Source organism: Bubalus bubalis, chromosome 12, assembly GCF_019923935.1.
Source record: "Bubalus bubalis isolate 160015118507 breed Murrah chromosome 12, NDDB_SH_1, whole genome shotgun sequence".
Classification (NCBI taxonomy): domain Eukaryota; kingdom Metazoa; phylum Chordata; class Mammalia; order Artiodactyla; family Bovidae; genus Bubalus; species Bubalus bubalis.
Window position 1 is genome coordinate 12,139,947 of NC_059168.1, and position 20,681 is coordinate 12,160,627.

General features: G+C 41.2%; 1 protein-coding gene across 4 annotated transcripts in view; it reads left to right on the top strand.

Annotated features, from left to right (window-relative positions):
- Window positions 1-20,681, top strand: part of EXOC6B (exocyst complex component 6B) — a 723,334-nt gene that overhangs the window by 675,571 nt on the left and 27,082 nt on the right. The gene's annotated exons all lie outside the window — the stretch shown is intronic.

The following is a 20,681-nucleotide window of genomic DNA, read 5'->3' on the forward strand; positions in this document are numbered from 1 at the left end:
TTCTGTAAATTTGTGATTATTTATCAAAGTATAAAATATTAATTCAAAAAGGGAAAAAATAAAAGATTCAAAAATTACATGAAACCAAAATAAATTAACCTAATTGTGTATTAAAATGATAATATAAAATGAAAGATTCAAAAATTACATGAAACCAAAATAAATTAACCAAATTGTGTATTAAAATGATAATATAACCATGTGAGACAAATAGTAATTTCAAGTTACTTTTGAAAACAGTTCTATTCTTTCCACAAAAGAACTGCAAAATGTTTTTAAATTTTTGCTCATAGGTTCATTATAGTTGGTAATATTGATGTTATACTTTGAATCAACGTTATGTATATTACAAGTTAACAACTAAAAGATCGATGTTATTAGAAACAAAGATTTTTACCAAAAGAAAAAAACTAATTTAAAATAAGTAAAAGAGGCATGAGGGCTGAACAGTCCTCTGACGTGGTTTTTTACCATATATTTAGTGAATAATCTTATTTAATGTATTCCTTTACAACACTATTTAAATTATATCAGAATTTAAGAAAAACAGAACATCTTCCCAGTTCACTTTTTTTTAGTCTAATCAAATTAGACTAATTACAGAAGTTGCATTTCCAGAAACACACAAATATTTTAAATTAGAACATTTATTTTTTTAATCTGAAGTAAAATACTACTGAGTGAATTCAACAGCATTTTAAAAGAATAATCTGTCTTGACCAATAAGATTTATCTGAGAAACACAAGGATATTTCACATTATCAGTAGATGAAAATAGAAAAATTAATAAGTAAGATAATTAAATTGCTAAATAAGAATGCCCACTGTCACCAGTATCATGGTACTATATTTTCCAGTTAATGAATATGACAAGCAGAAATAAGAGGCAAGGAAAAGAAAAAAATTGTCCTTAATTATAAACAATATAATTGTCTGCTAATAAAACATATGGGAATAAATTGAAAACTAATTGGAGTTTAATGAAAACTTATAAACCAGAGTTAAAATACAAGTAACAGACTAGAAGAAAATATGTTCATATCTGTAATTGGCAGAAGATTAACATTCAGAACATATAAAGAGCTCTTACTAATCAATAGGAAAAAGACTACAGAAAAGTGGACAACAGATGTGAACATGTGTATATATATTGTTGTTGTTTAGTTGCTCAGTCATGTCCAACTCTTTGTGACCACATGGACTGCAGCGTGCCAGGCTTCACCGTCCTTCACTGTAGCCCAGAGTTTGCTCAAACTCATGTCCATTGAATCACTGATGCCAGCCAACCATCTCATCCTCTGTTGCCCCCTTCTCATCCTGCCTTCAATCTTTCCCAGCATCAGTGTCTTTTCCAGTGAATCAGCTCTTCGCATCAGGTAGCCAAAGGATTGGAGTTTCAGCTTCAGCATCAGTCCTTCCAGTGAATATTCAGGGTTGACTTCCTTTAGGATGGACTGCTTTGATCTCCTTGCTGTCCAGGGGACTCTCAAGAGTCTTCTCCAGTACCACAGTTTGAAAGCATCAATTCTTTGGCTCTCAGCCTTCTTTATGGTCCAACTCTCACAACCATACATGACTACTGAAAAAACCATAGCTTTGACTATATGGACCTTTGTCAACAAGGTGATGTCTCTGCTTTTTAATACATTGTCTAGGTTTGTCTTAGCTTTTCTTCCAAGGAGCAAGAGTCTTTTAATTTCATGGCTTCAGTCATATGTGTGTGTGTGTGTGTTTCTGTATGTATATATGTATATATATATATATATGTATATATATATATATATATAGTGCAATACTGCTGCTGCTGCTAAGTCGCTTCAGTCGTGTCCGACTCTGTGCAACCCCATAGACAGTGGCCCACCAGGCTCCCCTGTCCCTGGGATTCTCCAGGCAAGAACACTGGAGTGGGTTGCCATTTCCTTCTCCAATGCATGAAAGGGAAAAGTGAAAGTGAAGTCGCTCAGTCGTGTCTGACTCTTCGCGACCCTATGGTCTGCAGCCTACCAGGCTCCTCCGTCCATGGGATTTTCCAGGCAAGAGTACTGGAGTGGGGTGCCATTGCCTTCTCCAATATAGTATACTAACGCATATATATGGAATTTAGAAAGATGGTAACAACAACCCTGTATGCGAGACAGCAAAAGAGACACAGATGTATAGAACAGTCTTTTGGACTCTGTGGGTGAGGGAGGGGGGATGATTTGGGAGAATGGCATTTAAACATGTATAATAAGAAACGAATATAAGAAACGAATCGCCAGTCCAGGCTCGATACAGGATACAGGAAGCTTGGGGCTGGTGCACTGGGATGACCCAGAGGGATGGTATGGGAAGGGAGGTGGGAGGGGGGTTCAGGATGGGGAACACGTGTACACCCGTGGCGGATGCATGTTGATATATGGCAAAACCAATACAATATTATAAAGTAAAAAAATAATAATAATAATAAATAAATAAAATTTTAAAAATAAATAAAGCATTGGGGACACACACACAAAAATAAGAATTTTGAGAGAAGTGTTTATCCTGTATTATCCAGGTTGGCCCTAAATGCAAACACATGTAGGAATTTTTGAAACATACAGAGAGAGAGGAGGTGGTGGTGTGAACACAGTAGCAGAGATTGCAGTGATGTGTAGGCTAATGATGCTTCCAGAAGCTGGAAGAAGCAACAAACAAATTTTCCTCTAGAACTTTCAGAGGGATATGCCAGCATCTTGATTTTGAGAAGGAATAAATTTCTCTTGTTTTAGGCCACCCAGTTTATCGTAATTTATTACGGTACTCATAGAAAATTAGTATAATGACTATACAGTTCTTCCAGCAGCATTTGTGGAGAAAGCTCTCCTTTCTCTATTGAATTGCCTTTGTACTTTTATCAAAAACCAGTGACCACACATATGTGTTGGGTCTACTTCTGATCTTTCTGTTCTAATTTACTGACCTGTATATCTGTAATTTCACTAATACTACTTGGTCATGATTACTGTAACTTTATAGTAAGTTTTGAAAGTAGGTAATGTGAATCTTCAAATTTTGTTTTGTTTTCAAAACAGTTTTGGCTTTCCTAGTTTCTTTGCTTTTCTGTATAAATTTTAGAATCAGCTTATCAATTTCTGCTAAAAAGTTCCTGCTAGAACTTTCACTGGAAATGTCAGTCGGTTCAGTCGCTCAGTCATGTCTGACTCTTTGCAACCCCATGAACCACAGCACACCAGGCCTCCCTGTCCATCACCAACTCCTGGAATTTACTCAAACTCATGTCCATAGAGTCGGTGATACCATCCATCCATCTCATCCTCTGTCGTCCCCTTCTCCTCCTGCCCCCAATCCCTCCCAGCATCAGGGTCCTTTCCAATGAGTCAACTCTTCACATGAGGTGGCCAAAGTATTGGAGTTTCAGCTTTAGCATCAGTCCTTCCAATGAACATCCAGGACTGATATCCTTTAGGATGAACTGGTTGGATCTCCTTGAAGTCCAAGGGACTCTCAAGAGTCTTCTCCAACACCACAGTTCAAAAGCATCAATTCTTCGGTGCTCAGCTTTCTTCACAGTCCAACTCTCACATCCGTACGTGACCACTGGAAAAACCATAGCCTTGACTAGACGGACCTTTGTTGGCAAAGTAATGTCTCTGCTTTTGAATATGTTATCTAGGTTGGTCATAACTTTCCTTCCAAGGAGTAAGCATCTTTTAATTTCATGGCTGCAAAATCACCATCTGCAGTGATTTTGGAGCCCAAAAAAATAAAGTCTGACACTGTTTCCACTGTTTCTCCATCTATTTCCCATGAAGTGATGGGATCGGATGCCATGATCTTCGTTTTCTGAATGTTGAGCTTTAAGCCAACTTTTTCACTCTCCTCTTTCACTTTCATCAAGAGGCTTTTGAGTTCCTCTTCACTTTCTGCCATAAGGGTGGTGTCATCTGCATATCTGAGGTTATTGATATTTCTCCCAGCAATCTTGATTCCAGCTTGTGTTTCTTCCAGCCCAGTGATTCTCATGATGTACTCTGCATAGAAATTAAATAAGCAGGGTGACGATATACAGCCTTGACATACTCCTTTTCCTATTTGGAACCAGTCTGTTGTTCCATGTCCAGTTCTAACTGTTGCTTCCTGACCTGCATATAGGTTTCTCAAGAGGTAGGTCAAGTGGTCTTGTTTTAAGCCGGCTTCATCTCTTTCAGAATTTTCCACAGTTTATTGTGATCCACATAGTCAAAGGCTTTGGCATAGTCAATAAAGCAGAAATAGATGTTTTTCTGGAATTCTCTTGCTTTTTCGATGATCCATCAGATGTTGGCAATTTGATCTCTGGTTCCTCTGCCTTTTCTAAAATCAGCTTGAACATCTGGAAGTTCACGGTTCACGTATTGCTGAAGCCTGACTTGGAGAATTTTGAGCATTTCCTTACTAGCGTGTTAGATGAGTGCAATTGTGTGGTAGTTTGAGCATTCTTTGGCATTGCCTTTCTTTGGGATTGGAATGAAAACTGACCTTTTCCAGTCGTGCAGCCACTGCTGAGTTTTCCAAATTTGCTGGCATATTGAGTTCAGCACTTTCACAGCATCATCTTTCAGGATTTGAAAGAACTCCACTGGAATTCCATCACTTCCACTAGCTTTGTTCGTAGTGATGCTTTCTAAGGCCCACTTGACTTCACATTCCAGGATGTCTGGCTCTAGGTGAGTAATCACACCTTCGTGGTTATCTGGGTCATGAAGATCTGTTCTGTATAGTTCTTCTGTGTATTCTTGCCACCTCTTCTTAATATCTTCTGCTTCTGTTAGGTCCATACTATTTCTGTCCTTTATCAAGCCCATCTTTGCATGAAATGTTCCCTGGTATCTCTTATTTTCTTGAAGAGATCTCTAGTCTTTCCCATTCTGTTGTTTTCCTCTATTTCTTTGCATTGATCGCTGAAGAAGGCTTTCTTATCTCTCCTTGCTATTCTTTGGAACTCTGCATTCAGATGCTTATATCTTTTCTTTTCTCCTTTGCTTTTCACTTCTCTTCTTTTCACAGCTATTTGTAAGGCCTCCTCAGACAGCCATTTTGCTTTTTTGCATTTCTTTTCCACGGGGATGGTCTTGATCCCTGTCTCCTGTACAATGTCACAAACCTCCATCCATAGTTCATCAGACACTCTATCAGATCTAGTCCCTTAAATCTATTTCTCACTTCCACTGTATAATCATAAGGGGTTTGATTTAGGTCATACCTGAATGGTCTAGTGGTTTTCCCTACTTTCTTCAATTTAAGTCTGAATTTGGCAATGTATTTATCTACAATTTGGGAAATTTTGACCTCTTACTAATCTTGAGTCGTCTAATCCATAAGTTTGGATATTTACATGTTCTTTGATTTCTTTCATCATTTTATAGTTTTCATCATACAGATCTGGTACCTAAGATCATGGGTTTTGGTTTTTTTTAAATAAATGTACTTAAATTTCCAAGTATTTATTTATATAGCATCAGGGTACATCTTTCTATAGAGTGACCCTGTGTGCTGTCATCTTACCGAATTTGGTTACTAGTACTAGTAGCTTTTTTTGTAGACTTGGGGGAGATTTTCTCTGTAGATCATCTTGTCATATATGAGTAGTGCTATTTCTCCCTTTCTTTCATTTTTTCTCCCCTTGCCTTATTGCACTGCCAGAAACCTCCACTGTAGTGTTGAAGAGAACAGGAGTGGCATCCTTGTGTGGGTCTTTGCTTTCTGCTTCATCTCCGACTGTGTCTCCTCAGCAGTCTACCACTGCTGTTGGCTGTTTGTTTCTTGCTGGTTTGGAGGCGAGGAGTCAACGTGTTCACATTTTCTATTCTCAGTGCTCCGGTCCCTCCCTCAGCAGTAAGGGCTGTCTGATGACCTTGGACACCCTCCTTTTTCTGTGTCTCCCCATGGATCCAGGGCATCCATGGGAAGGGTATTCCCTTCCCCCAGCTGCACTGGATCTCGTCCTGTGCCCTAAATTCTGCCCCTTCTTTCCTAAATGGCTCAGGGCTTTCTTTTTTCCAATTGAGAAAGGGTAGAAGTACGGAGGACAGAACTCTGATCCTTTCTTGAAATGGCCACCACACGTCTTCCCAGGCCTCCACAGTGGAGGAAGCCTTTTCTCGTCTCTCCTGTTCCAATCCCAGTCTCTCTTGAGTGGTGACGTCTGTGAGAAAGAGTCTCCTAAATTCCTCTGGTGTATACTGTTCCCAGAAGTTCTGTACTCTGGCTGGTCCATACTCAGCCTTTAGGAATGTGTTAACAATTTTAGCTGACTTCTTACCAGCTTGCCTGGCACCCAGCTTATGCTGCAGGTAAGCATGTGCTTGTCTTCCCTGTCTGCTTGAAGCTGCCTGTCTTTCCTTAGGTTTCAGGCTGGTTAGTTCTGCAATCTCAGCTATCTGATAGATTCAAGAATTGTTCCTTCCTTCGACGTTTTTACTCTGCTTTGATTTTCTTGGGCATTTTTATGTAGTATGATGGTTGCTTTCTTGGATATAAGTTTAGTTAATAAGCATGGTGTTTAGTAGGGAGTGAGATGTGTTGCAGAGGTCATGTGAGGCAGAAGATGCATCTGCTTCGGCCTTCTTGATTCCTGGAGGATGTTAGGGTGGTGAATCAAAGAGGTGTGATGAAACTCGTGCCTGGCCAGGCCAATCCCAGAGTGAAACAAGATTTCTCTCTACATTTTACCTCAATGGAGAGACATGATACTATAAGACCTATTAGCTTGAATGTCCCTGCCTTCGTTCTGTGCCCAAGCAGGCAGGTGGGAAGGAGATGAGATTATGTGGCCCTCTGTCACTACGCCGCCAGCTCATAGTTTGAGCCTCATAAGTAGCTCTTGCTCTCCATTTCCAATGTAAGCCAGACTCCTATGATTAATGTGATGGGGCATTCACCAATGCTTTTAAAAGATGGATCATTGTGAAAAGGCCCAACCCTGTTTGCTGCATTTCCTCCCTAAAAGCAGTCAGTCTTGACAGAAGCTATGCGAGTCATCCTGTCTCCCATTAACAATGACCTCAGCTGTTTGTTTTAAAGAGTTCACAACCCCAAAGCAAAATTTTCACATACAGAAAAACATAGCACGAACCAAACCTTTTGGGAAAGCTTCTCCTGAGCCCTCAGCTTGTGTTTCTGCTCATTAAATAAAAAAAAAACCCTTTATAGTGGGTGGGAATCTCCCACCAGTGGCATACCAATGATCTTAAAGGAACTTGCCAACGGCCACCTCTCTATGTGCCTGCAATCTAACTGCACATCAGCTGATGAGTGGAAATTATGGCAGAAAAGAAATAGAAGAGGTGATTCCACAGAAGCAGGGTTGATTGGCTAGGGATTCCTAGCCAGAAGCAGACTCTGATAAGGGGCTTAGGCTACCACAGTGGTGTGTGGTAACAAATAGTCATCAGGGATGGTACTCATGAAACATCCTGTGCCCTAGGCACCAGTAACAGTTCTCAATAATAGCAAATGACTGGATGAACAGAAATGGTGCATTCTTGACTTAGGTTTTCCACAACAGAAAGAGACTCATTTGAGGGTGTGGTGGACAAAAGAGCATCATCAGAACCCCTTTTTGAGCATGAATGGAGAGTTTCTGTTTCAAGAGCTACCAATCTACAGATAAAGTCAATTTTTCCCTGAAGGTTAGTGCCATCCAGAAATCCTAACAAGACTTACTATCGAGAGTCTAAAGGAATTCATTCCTCCTTTTTCCCCATGTTGAGTGGATTGGTAAAACCAGAAAGGTGAATTTGAGGCTTCAAACTGTCTCTGAGTTCCCAAAACAATGACTATCTAACTTGTTCCTATAATTGATCTAAGAGGGAGATTTCCACCTGTTTTGATTTTCATTTGCTAATGTTAACCATCTTCCCCCAAATGTAGTGACTTCAATCAACAATCATTTTATTTGTTCACCATTCTGGAGGTCACAGATTTGGCCAGGGTGCAGCTGGGCAGTTCTGCTTTACATGGTATTAACTAGTGTCTTTTGTGAGGCTGCAATCAGATGGCATCTGCGGTTGGAGTCCCAGAATGGCTTTACTCATAAGAGTGGCACCTTGGAAGGGCTAACTAGGAGGCTAGGATGTCTCTGCTTCCTCGCATGGATCGCTTGACTTCTTTGCATGACACCTAGATTCCAAGAATGAGTATTCCAAGTAGTGAAGCAGAAGCTATGATCTCTTAAGGCCCAACTACAGAAGGTACATACACAGCATCACTCATGATAATCTTTCGATGAAAACAAGTCCTAGGGCTAACCCATATTCAAAGGGAATGTGGGAAGTGGAAGGGTTACTACGCAAAAGAGCACGTGGCATGGGGGATATCATTGCAATCATCTTTTGAAACGCAGTCTACTACACCACCTAATGCTCTCCTTCCACCGCCTCAGATTCTGCTCTGTAAGAACTGTTTTGTATTTAACCAAGTGTTATGTACTGCAGTTGGCATTCATGCTTTTTGTTTGGAGAATATGGGAGTCATTGCCCCTCCATACATCCCTGAAAGACTGATTATCCAATAGACTTGAACTCTGCTTAAGTAAGATTAGGAGTTGTGAGATATAACTTGGAAAGAAACAAGATGCAGATTCCTGCTTCATTTCCCCCATTGCTATCTACATCAAATGCATTTTTATTATTATTAAGTTAAAGGTGTTTTATTATCCACACAGGGATTTTCAGTTCAGTTAATATGTTTGATACTGACATTTAATTTTTTTTATTACCCTATTCTTTTATCCCTTCTCAGTACCAGCAACTCCAAGTCCTCTTTTATAGGGCTATTATTTTCTAGGGTTATTCTATTCCTACGTGTGTTAGAAATTGGGTTTATTTCTATGAGACATTGGTAATTAAAGCAAATCTCTACAACAAGCCATAAAATAGCCTGCCCTGCCCCAAGAAACTGGAACTATGGAGGGGACTAAAAGTTGAATCAGACAAAGATAAAGAGTTCTGTTGGTAGCTGATCCACCTACCATCACATCCTTTGAAACAGTTTCTGCTCCCTGAGTCTAAACATGCTTCAGGCCCCCTTTCAGGCAAAGATGTCACCTTTCTGCAAAGAGAGGCACCAACCTAGGCCAGACTCTACCTTTGAAACAGCACTCATTTTAACTCAGTATTCTTGGGCCAAGGGGAGAAACACCCTCAGCATATTCCAAAGCAATGGAGCCTTTTTTTTTTTTTTTCCATCTCAACACACCTAAGGGATTCCACACACTCCTATCGGTAGAGACTCATTAGGGCAGTGAAGGGCTTTGTGGTTTGGGAAAAGTCCATTATTGAGAATCACAGAAATAAAACTTTAAATAGCTTAGGGTAACACTGGATGGCAGAGAAAGCCAAACCAAAGAAACAGCCAACCAAACTGATACACAACCTCCTAAATCCTTCACACAGCCTCTGAGGTTAACAAAACAAAGACTACTTTTATCCAGAATCACATTGGTTTCCTAGTAATCCTTGATTATGCTACCTGACCACATAATAAATTCACAATGAGAAGTGGGAACTTGGGTAATTAAAAATCATTCATAACTCTGCTCATCACCTTCTAGTAACCTTGCCAGGCACAGTGCCTCATTAAAATCTTCATAAAACCTGCCCTGTGGTGGGTGTGGTCTAGTGTTTCATCTCAAGCAGTGACCAAGTTTTTGTTTCTGTTACGGCTTCGCACTCTTGGGGCAAGTGGTAGGTCTTCATTATGGGCCTTCATTAATGAGTAGATGAGAAAATGAATGCATGTATGGAAATAACTCTGCCAGCCTTAGTCCTGACCTTGTACCTGACTTTTCTAAAGGCTTTACTTTCCCTGGCAGTACAGCCTTAGTAGAAGAGGAAGGCTCAATTTCCCACCTCAATCTCTCATTGGAGAATATGGCATATGTAAAGATTAAGTTTCAGAGCTCGAAAAGGGCCCTTAGAAATCAATTAGCTCCAAAACTTCATTTTACAGATGGAGAAATTGAGTCCAGAAATATTATGACTTTGCCCAGCATCACCTGTCAGTACATCTGTAACTGAATCTCTGCTAGGGGGCAGGGGGAAGCATATAAACTGGTTCATTGAGGACTGAGTCTTAGAGGGCACAGGTGCCCAAGCATTTGGTGCAGACAGGACCCATTTCAGGTGGAGAGGGAGGAGAATAAAACGGCCCACCCTTTCCTAGATCAGCTCTGGCAAGAGGAAGCAGCGGCTGCCTGGGGAGGGTGAGAGGTGGTGTGTTTGCCTTCTACCGAGACCATCTGACTCAGCCTGCTACTCTTTCGTCATCAGCACTCTCAAATAAGTTCTAAGTGAAAACACTTTGAGAAAAAGCCTTTGTAAACTCGGTTGCTCTCTTGTAACCCAGACATCATCTCAAAGGTTTCGCGGCTGAATGCCCTCTCCCGGTCTGCAAACGGCTGATAGGGGTGCGAGCCACGGGGTTTCTAAAGGGATGTGTGTATGCTTTGCTGAGGAAACAAGCCTCTCCATTGCAGACCACAAAAAAAAAAAAAAAGAAAAAAAATTCTCATTAGTAGTGCCAACCAAGCCCCTGTGGGCTCTGTCCCTGGAGAAGCAGTGCACGCTGACTTGTTACATGAAGCATGTCCCCCTCTGGGACGGCTGCCAGAAAACTGCACAACCTTATGGAAATTGTAATGACTTGGGGGCCCTTTGGGAAAGGTAGATGTCCTGGAAAACACCTGGTCCCTTAGCTTTGAAATAGATGGCAGGGCAGGAGAGGGGGGAATTCAATCTATAAATATTTATTGGGTGTCTATTATGTGTCAGGCACTGTTCTAGGAAATAGGTATCTAGTATGAACCAAACAGTGTTATTGTCCACTGTTCTTCCTTTCTAAACCTTCTGTAGTGATCCATATCTTCGTGTACAATATGCCTATCTTATTTAGCATCAAAAGAAAATTAACAATATGCCATCCATAAAATAGTATTTGTATTGACAAATACATTGGTCAGGATGCCCAATTAAATTGTAGCCTCCTTGAGGGCAGAGGTAATATTGTCTATTTCCTTTGTAGTCCTCACAGCATTTCACATGATGGTGAATGTAGAGAAAATATTCAATAAAGGGTAACTGACTAGATCCCTAAGAAATAATATCTGTAGACAACCAAAAAGAATTAGGGATAGCAAGCAAAAGTTTAGGATCTGAAAGAGAGGGTATCTAGAGAGACCCACCAAAAGAAAGCCTTACTGTTTACAGTAACTTTAGCACCATCATTGGGTCCATCACATTCAATTGTAAAGAGCAGTCATAAAATACATCACTGAAGAACAAAATTAAATACCATTTATTTTAAGAAAGAAGGATTGCCGTGATTATGGCCATTGTATTCAGGTGCTCACAATTATATTTTCAGTGCACTTGGCTTGATTTTAACCCTGAGGACACAGGTTATGGCACTCATTCTCTGATGCAGACATAAGCCTTTACTTCGGCAAATATTGTAATGATCGGAAATGTAACTACAGCCCCATTTCTTAAACGAGCCACTTGTTCTTTTCTTCTATGAGCTTAAGTCTGCTTTGGCTCTTTGAAACACATATAGCTTCTGATCGAGTGGAATTCTTACACTTCCTATTAGCAGGAGAGTATGCTAAGATGGAGACATTTAGAGGTCCCGAAGACATCAGGCTGAACTTTCCTTCTTCAGAAACCTGACAAATGAAGAAAGAAAGGAGTTACTATGGAATAGAGAGAAATCACTGTGATTGTAAGATAAAATCCAAAGGGAAGATGGTTCTGAATCCTCGATTAGTGGCAGTGGAAGACAAGAGAACCTTAGAGAATTCTTCATGATTTGCAACGAAAGGTGTGGGCACCCTGAGTTTATAGCATTGTGAGGTGCAGGGCTGGGTCTAAGATCTAGAAAAGAGTTAAGAGGAGACTAGGCATTCATTTTATTTTGTAACTTAATCATCCTTTGATTGTTCTAGTTGGAGAATATGAGTTTTCATAGCCAATAACTTATTATTGTGGAAAAGTATTGTTTATACTTCAAAATGAGAATATATTTGAACACATTTTACAAATCATAAAGCACTAGATAAATGGAGGTTAGCACACTCCTTCCAGAATATTCCAGGTATTTTCAATGCGTTCTCTGGATTTTCAGTACATATATATGATTTAAACATCAGGGCAAGAAAGCATGGGATCTTATAGTAGATAGAAACCATTGAGGTTCCTAACACTTTCCATTCATCTAGGCTCTATTCAGTTATTTCCATTCAAAAACACTTTGATATATGTTAATGGAGAGTAAGTCGATACGCCATTTTGGAGGACAGTTTATCAGTGGATATCAAAAACTGTGACTGAGAATTCTGCTCCCAGAAATTTATCATCAAATATCATTATCAACATCATTATAGCTAACACTTGTTGTGCATTTACTCTGTGAAAGGCACTGTTCTAAATGCTTTGCGTGAATTTATTCAGTCCTCACAGCATTGCTATGGTGTGTGTTATTATCCCTGTTATATAGATAATGAAAAACTGAATTATAAAGAAGTTAGATAACTTGCCCAAGATCACAAAACTGGTAAGTTGAAGAGCTAATAATCTAAGTTAGGCTGTCCAGATCAAGTCAATGCATTTAACCACTGTACTGTATTAGGACTTGTGTTATTTCCTAAAGAACAATTGAAGAAATGCACAGTGATGTATATTCAATATTTCATCAAGGCATTGAGTAACGTAGGAAAGGATTAGGGGGAACCCAAAATATCTGCCAGCAAGGCATATGTTCAACTTAGTATGGTGTATAGCCATTAAAAACAGATACTGGTGTCTTTCAAATGATTAAGTTCATCAGTATAACTTCTTTTGACTATCAGTAAAAGATGTGCTGTATTAGTGAAAAAATCAACCTTTGAAAGTACATGTAATTTGCTCTGTTTTGGTAAGAACATAGTCTTGAAGGCTAGATACCAAGTCATTATCAGTTATTATCCCTCCGAGATAAGATTATGGATGATAGGTTTTTCCATTGTCTTTTTTTTTTTTTTTTTTTGAGTTAAAGAAGTTTTTCTTGAATTTTTATGGAAAAAATTATACTCAAAAGAAGTAGGTGTCATTCTACTCCCACATACATATCCCTTACAGCCTCCACTCCAGCACAGTCTGCTGGTAAACAACTCTCTTTGTTATAAAGTGTTTCCTCACTTTGTACACTAAGAGATTTTGTTGGTTTCTGGGGGCTTAGTCACAAACGTGTCGAGGCCCCACTGTGTGTGCCTTGCCGTGTCAGGCATTCTGGATCTTAGACTGCAGAGAATTGACTTTCTATTCTGGGAGACTTTATCTCCTTAGGTTTGGGTTTGTCTCTGTATCAACATCTGGTTACTGACATAATCAACTATTTGGTTGCGAGGGACAAGTAGTTGGAAGAATAGAAAAGTATGTGACATGTGACACAATGCTTCCTGTACACGTAAACAATAGGTGCAAATGGAGTTCAGAGAAGGGATAAATCTAAGAAGCCGATAGCACTATTCAAGTTTTCCTAAAGGAGATAAGGACTTAAGCAGGATCTTGAAGGTTGATAGGAAAAGGAGGACATTTTATCCAATCTCACCAACTGAACTTTTGTAGATTTCCTTCCTGGTTCTAAGATTCTGCTCTCATATTTAAAGATGCATTGAATCAAATAAACCTGAGTTCAACTTCTGACTTGTTTCATTAGCAGTGAACTTTTAAGCAGTTGTTTATTTGCTCCGTGCCTCAGTTTTCTTATCTATAAAATGGGCATGGTAATAGTATCTTCCTCTTAGAATAAAATTAGATGAGACAGTGCCAAAAAAGCATTTAATATAATGCTTGGCCCACTTTCAGCTCACAACAAATTTAATTTTATTATGCTTCCCAAACCTTCACCCCCAAGTTGCCACCCAAGGGTATAATTTCTTATTTTCTATCTCTTGGAACATAGTTGCCTTTCTTCCTCCGCGAGTTGACTTTTTCAGTTCCTAACTGACTGTTGAGTCTGTCTCCTTGCCCTTGGCTGGTATCTATGTGTTATGCAACTGTTTGCCTGATTTCAGACTGTCAGCTTCGTTACAGCCTCCTGCTTGCTCACTCTCCTTTCCCGTGATTCTCATATCCCAGCCTCCATATGTCCAGACTCCAGGACTCACCACCAAACACAGAACTTGAACTGAGAGGCAAGAACCTGTTTTCATTCTTCTCCAAGTCCAGGCTAAAACTTTGGATACCAGTTGCCCCCGTGACTAGAAGCTGACTTCAGAATCCCCATGCCAAACTTAAATATCCCCCAGTACTGTCCTGGCTCCATGGCCATTTCACTTCTCCACTCAGCTCTGAGTGTCAAAGGCAGTGCCAAAGCATTTCTGAAGGCCTGATTCTTCCGAGCAGTGAGAGGTCTTGCCTAGAGTGGAAGCTGAGCTAAGCCACCAGCTGCTTTCCTCATGTCATGGACCCTGGGTTTTGCAGCTTTTATGGTCAAGGCCTTGCCAACTGTAGAAACAATGAGTCTCTTTAGCACCCGTGTCTCTGCCGTAGGGTAACCAGAGACAGAATGACTCCTTTCCAAAGGTGACTTTGCTGGCCAGAGCCTATCACCTCAGTCTGGGCTTCCTGACCACATTTTACAATTCTTTTGGATCAAACAGAGTACTCTGTGGCCTTTTCTGGTTATAGAGGTCTCATTGTTTAATGGTCAGTACAGGCCTTTTACAAACGTATCCTGGCTTTGGAATCTTAGAGGATTTAGCAAACTTTACTTCAGTGGAATATCCATTTTTTTCCCTTTAACCATGAAACAGTGAATCATAGAAATAAATGTTCTTGGGTCATCTGGTCAGTCTCCCGGGTACAGCTACAGAGTGTTTCCTTTAGAGTATGGTCTAGTCTTTGTCCAGTCACCATTTAAACGTCCCAGATGTCAGGGCATCCTCATCTCCCATAACAAAATAAGCAGTGTTTTCTTTCAGGCTTCTCTCTCCTGCCTGCTGCCCTTCAGTTTGCCCCGTACTGTACAGCAGACCCAAGGAAGAGCATCTCTCATACAGGCAGAAGTGTTACTCCAGGAATACCCTTTATGACAAGCCAGGAGTCAGGGCAGAACAGGCTCGTGTTCACCTGCGAACTTGCAGATTGCCTGAAAATGGGACCAAGAGCAGCTCAGCTCTTCTGTTGAGTTTGGGGCTTTTGGAGTCTTCTAGAGCTTTAATTTCTCTCACATGGTCAGATTTCTTTCCCCTTCTTTCTGGGATACCTATGCAGTGTTTTCTCTTTTGTTCAGAGCTGTGAAAAGGAACTGTTTGTTTGAGTTTCCCTTTTTATAACTCCCCCCCACCCTAAACCCATAGCTCTCTTCCTCTCCCAAAGAAGAAAGAGGAAAGCAAGCCACAATAATACTTCTGTAAATTTATGGCCACTCTGTAATGTTTAATCACAGCTACGTGACTGGGGGCTTCAGAGCAGGCGTACAAGTTCAGCGCAAGGTGAATCTTGTCTGAGATAATCTGAAAGTTCATTCAGAGGTGAGGGCAGCAGCCTCTTGCAGACGGGTGAGGTTAACAGGAGGTCACCTGCTTTTTTTTTTTTCTTCTGGTCTTCTCCCCTTTAATGTGTAAACAAAGGGAAAATGTAACTTCCAATGAACTTGGCATATGTTGTGCTCACGCTAATCTTGGCCTGGCCAACTGTAAACAGTCCAATATCCTGTGGCTGAGCCTTTCCACCCATTCTCCGCCCTTTGGAGAGCATGGAGAAACATCAGCAGAGAGCACAGACCAGCACCTTGTGGAGGCAGACTCCAGTGCCCCCAGAGAAGCACCAGGAGCCCAGCAGGGAGGCCCTGGCCAAGACTTCAGACTGATGTTTCTGCTGTGATGTATTCAAGGGCCTCCAGCACATGTGATGCTTTCTGACAGCCATCAGTCAGCATGCATTTACTGAGCTTCTTTTCTGCCCCAGTACACAGCGCTAAACTCTAAGAAGTAAACAGGCATGGGCCCTAAGGTGCTTTCAGGTTGAAGGCAAGAATGCCTATGATCTGGCCCTAGAGGTATGAGGATGAGGGAGGGACACTGCTAGTATCCAGAGAAGGCTGACCACAGCTTCTGGATAGAACCCTGTCAGAAGCCCCCTCCATTGTAGGGCTGTGCTTTGGTTTCCATCCCATTTGTGGACAGACATGTCTCAAGGCTAGAGGATTCCAGAAGCTTATGGAGGCAGTATCTGTGGGCTGTATGGGGACCCATAGCCTAAGCATTAGCAGCTTACAGTAGAGCAGGGGTTATTTGATGATTTGTTACCAGCTCTCATTTGCCATAAACCCAATTCCTTGGGCCAATATAGATGTGCTCGGGGAACATACCTCTGCTGTACCTCAGCAGCTCTCTTGGGAATGTGGGAATGTAATTAGTATTCCAATATTGAGAACAGGAATTACCAATTAGTGAATTATTTGTTCAGTTCAGTTCAGTTGCTCAGTCGTGCCCGACTCTTTGTGGCCCCATGGACTGCAGCACGCCAGGCCTCCCTGTCTATCACCAACTCGCGGAGCTTACTCAGACTCATGTCCATCGAGGCAGTGATGCCATCCAACCATCTCATGCTTTGTCGCCCCCTTCTCCTCCCGCCTTCAATCTTTCCCAGCGTCGGGGTCTTTTCCAATGAATCAGTTTTTCACAGCACGTGGCCAAAGTATTGGAGTTTCAGCTTCATCATCAGGCATTCCAATGAATGTTCAAGACTGATTTCCTTTAGGATTGACTGGTTTGATCTTGCAGTCCAAGGGACTCTCAAGAGTCTTCTCCAACACCACAGGTCAAAAGCATCAATTCTTCAGCATTCAGCTTTCTTTATAATCCAGTTCTCACATCCATCATGACCACTGGAAAAACCATAGCTTTGACTAGACAAACCTTTGTTGGCAAAGTAATGGCTCTGCTTTTTAATATGCTGTCTACATTGGTCATAGCTTTTCTTCCAAGGAGCAAGCATCTTTTAATTTCATGCATCTGCAGTGATTTTGGAACCCAAAAAAATAGTCTCTCACTGCTTCCATTGTTTCCCCATCTATTTGCCACAAAGTGATGTTTGACCAGATGCCATGATCTTAGTTTTCTGAATGTTGAGTTTTAGGCCAACTTTTTCACTCTCTTCTTTCACTTCCATCAAGAGGCTCTTGATGAAAGTCAAACATGAATTATCTGTTCAGTTCATTCGCTCAGTTGTGTCCAACTCTTTGCGACCCCATGAAACACAGCATGCCAGGCCTCCCTGTCCATCACCAACTCCCAGAGTCCACCCACACATGTCCATCGAGTCAGTAATGTCATCCAACCATCTCATCCTCTGTCGTCCCCTTCTCCTCCTGCCCTCAATCTTTCCCAGCATCAAGGTCTTTTCCAATGATTCAGCTCTTCGCATCAGGTGGCCAAAATATTGGAGTTTCAGCTTCAACATCAGTCCTTCCAATGAACACCCAGGACTCATATCCTTTAGGATGGACTGGTTGGATCTCCTTGCAGTCCAAGGGACTCTCAAGAGTCTTCTCCAATTGCTGCTGCTGCTGCTAAGTCACTTCAGTCATGTCCGACTCTGTGCAGCCCCATAGACGGCAGCCCACCAGGCTCTGCCATCCCTGGGATTCTCCAGGCAAGAACACTGGAGTGGGTTGCCATTTCCTTCTCCAAGGCATGAAAGTGAAAAGTGAAAGTGAAGTGAACACCACAGTTCAAAAGCATCAATTTTTTGGCGCTCAGCTTTCTTTATAGTCCAACTCTCATATCCATATATAACCACTGGAAAAACCATAGCCTTGACTAGATAGACCTTTGTTGGCAAAGTAATGTCTCTGCTTTTTAATATTCTGTCTAGGTTGGTCATAACTTTCTTTCCAAGGAGTAAGCATCTTTTAATTTCATGGCTGCAATCACAATCTGCAGTGATTTTGGAGCCCAGAAAAATAAAGTCTGACACTGTTTCCACTGTTTCCCCATCTATTTCCCATGAAGTGATGGGACCAGATGCCATGATCTTCGTTTTCTGAATGTTGAGCTTTAAGCCAACTTTTTCACTCTCCTCTTTCAGTTTCATCAAGAGACTCTTTAGTTCTTCACTTTCTGCCATAAGGGTGGTGTCATCTGCATATCTGAGGTTATTGATATTTCTCCCGGCAATCTTGATTCCAGCTTGTGCTTCTTCCAGCCCAGCGTTTCTCATGATGTATTCTGCAGAGAAGTTAAATAAGCAGGGTGACAATATACAGCCTTGACGTACTCCTTTTCCTATTTGGAACCAGTCTGTTGTTCCATGTCCAGTTCTAACTGTTGCTTCCTGACCTGCATATAGGTCTCTCAAGAGGCAGGTCAGGTGGTCTGGTATTCCCATCTCTTTCAGAATTTTCCACAGTTTATTGTGATCCACACAGTCAAAGGCTTTGGCATAGTCAATAAAGCAGAAATAGATGTTTTTCTGGAACTCTCTTGCTTTTTCCATGATCCAGCGGATGTTGGCAATTTGATCTCTGGCAAGCATTAACTCTTAAACCAGCTTCTAGAACCCCTTACTCATTTGAGGAGTATTTAGGGACTGTGGGCTTTCCAAACATTCAGCCAGCATATGACTTTTTGAGTGGTATGAGACAGTAAGAAAAGCTCAGAAATCCTGAGCTGCCAAGAAGACACAGCCTTCAGCTGGGAAATTCCCTGTGTACTGTGCTTGCTACCACCCTGTGACCAGGAAACAGAAACCTCTGTAACTATACTTAATATCAAGTATTTCATAGCTAACATGGGCCCAGGCTTGTGTCGGGTAGAAGCAAAGGGAAAGATCCTGTGCTTAAGGAGCTTATAATCTCCCTGAGGAGGCAAGACAAAAAATATTAATAATATTTAGGAGTTTAAGCTGGGTTTTGACACTATCAGGTGAGCCATTGTACCTGGAGCACCAATAACAATTAGGAGTTTAAGATGGACAATGATACTACCAAATGAACTATTGGGACAAAGACTTGTTAAGGGTCTCTTTAGAAAAGGAAAGGTCTGGATGGGACACAGAGAAAAGGGGAGATATTCCACATGAGAGGACAGCATGAGGGCATTGTGAGGGCAGAGATGAATTGGTCAGCTTCGTTGTCGTTTTCTTCTTTCATCATTGTCATCATCATAACTAATATTTGCTGAGCATTTACTGTGTGCCAGGCACTATGCTAAGTACTTTACCAAGGTAGGCCTTAATATTTCCACTTCCATGAAAGCTCAGGGCCACAGAAGTGAGACACAGTGGAAATTCTGAACTGTAGCTCCTAAGCAGATTGACTTGGATTTGGCTCAACACCACTCCTCTTTATAACTCTGAAGATCTCGTAATCCCCTCCCCTCTGCTCTCAGCCCAGTGCTGTAAAGTGTTTGATCTTGAGATCCATAATGGGGACAGGGGAAGGTGCTGGGAAACTTTAGCTGCTGAAGAGGACACGTTCAGTCAGAAGCGGGGCTAGTCTGTGGAGAGGACTAGTTAAGGGCTGACAAGATGGCGATGATTTGCCAGTGCACTGTGGTAGCTCCTTTGGGGGTATTTTCTTACAGACATGTAAAAGGTCTCAGGTAGAGAACTAGATTGTTTTTCCCACAGCTTACCCACTGTATTTAAAGTGTGGGTGGTCCCCTCCTAAAAGCCACTGCTTATAATCTGGCCCTTGAAGGAACTCTGCTCCGAGGAAACAAGCCACATGGACAAATGCTAATCTGGAGAATGTCCATCTGCCCCTGGCTCACAAATAATATGGATGTGAAAGCCCTTGGGTCAGGGGAAGGGAGTTGTAGCTTGAAAGAAAGCCAGGGACTCCAGCCTATATTACATTGAAGCAAAATTTAGACAGTTTTTGTTGCTTTAAAGTTCATGAAGGGTAATGTTTAGTTGCTTTTTAGAAATATCTTTGAATAGTAATGACGCCCTGTGTTAAGAATGTTATTAACTATAATAACAATGTGAAATTTTCAAGTGGTTTCACTATGTCTCTTTTCATACCTTTATTCAATAAATTGGAGCAGTTTTTTGTTTTTTTTTTTTAACAAATTCACATCACTGATTGATTCAGAAAACCATAATGATTTGTTTGAGACCTTACAACAAGCCATACTATAACCCAGAGATAGTAAACAGGAATATCTTCTGTAGGATAAAGGCCCCCATGCCATCAAGGACCTTATTACTCTGGCCATACAAGAAACCAGAAGGTTGATTTATCTTTGCAAAATAACAGAAGAATTCTTTCCATTCTAGGATCTTGGAGAATGACACTAAATTCTCCCCCAAGGAGGCTTCTTCTAATTTTCTTCTCCTAATTTCTGCTTCCCACCAAGTCAAACAGTAGCTAATGGCATTTAGGTGCTTCAAGTTCGAGACAGAAGAAAATGGCTACTGAAGCAGAGTTTGCCATTCTCTGCCATCCCAGGTCAACCTCATCTTTGAAAATACTGTAGAAACTTCCTGGTCCATTCCCAGAGGCTCAGAAATGAGAATGTAACTTCCTGACTTTACTATTCAGGGAAGAATTAGTTTGTTTATCTTCATTCTAGCCTGAGTGGGTGTGCTGCTTTCTTTATTCCTCTGCGTGTTCTTTCTCAAGGAGAGATGGCGCCCTTCAGTCACTCTTTAAGAGCCTTGGCCTGGACC